Here is a 408-nt window from a genome sequence, read left to right on the forward strand (position 1 = left end):
AATTCATGAAAGGGTGGTTGTGTCTTTTCTCATTATATATGCACATTCTGAAGCTTTCTGTACCTGTACATGTACTTACATAAATGTGTGCATATGGGCTCATGAATGTGTGTAAATTTCAAGGAGGAAGTCATGTGTGATAGTTATTTTCTGCATCTTAGTCCCCCACTAACAATTAATGAGATATTAATCCAATGAGCTGAAAATGAAGCGTATTATCTAGCATACCTATCTAGGCATAGAATCCACCATTATTGTTATCTAAATATTTGAAAAATAACAAGGCTGCCTTGCTACCCTATGCATCAACCGTAGACTTTTTTGTATTATGATAATGTAGCTTATATTTATTTACTTATCTGTAAATACAAACTCACTGTCTGTGTGTTTTACACTGATTAGCCCCTC

At 34.1% G+C, this 408-nt stretch overlaps 1 protein-coding gene across 3 annotated transcripts in view; it reads left to right on the forward strand.

The window, feature by feature from the left end:
* The window catches only part of LOC119593488 (ubiquitin-conjugating enzyme E2 E1-like), a gene marked incomplete in the record, with an annotated part of 19,951 nt that overhangs the window by 9,454 nt on the left and 10,089 nt on the right, over positions 1-408 (forward strand).

This window comes from Penaeus monodon, chromosome 32 (genome assembly GCF_015228065.2).
Source record: "Penaeus monodon isolate SGIC_2016 chromosome 32, NSTDA_Pmon_1, whole genome shotgun sequence".
NCBI lineage: Eukaryota > Metazoa > Arthropoda > Malacostraca > Decapoda > Penaeidae > Penaeus > Penaeus monodon.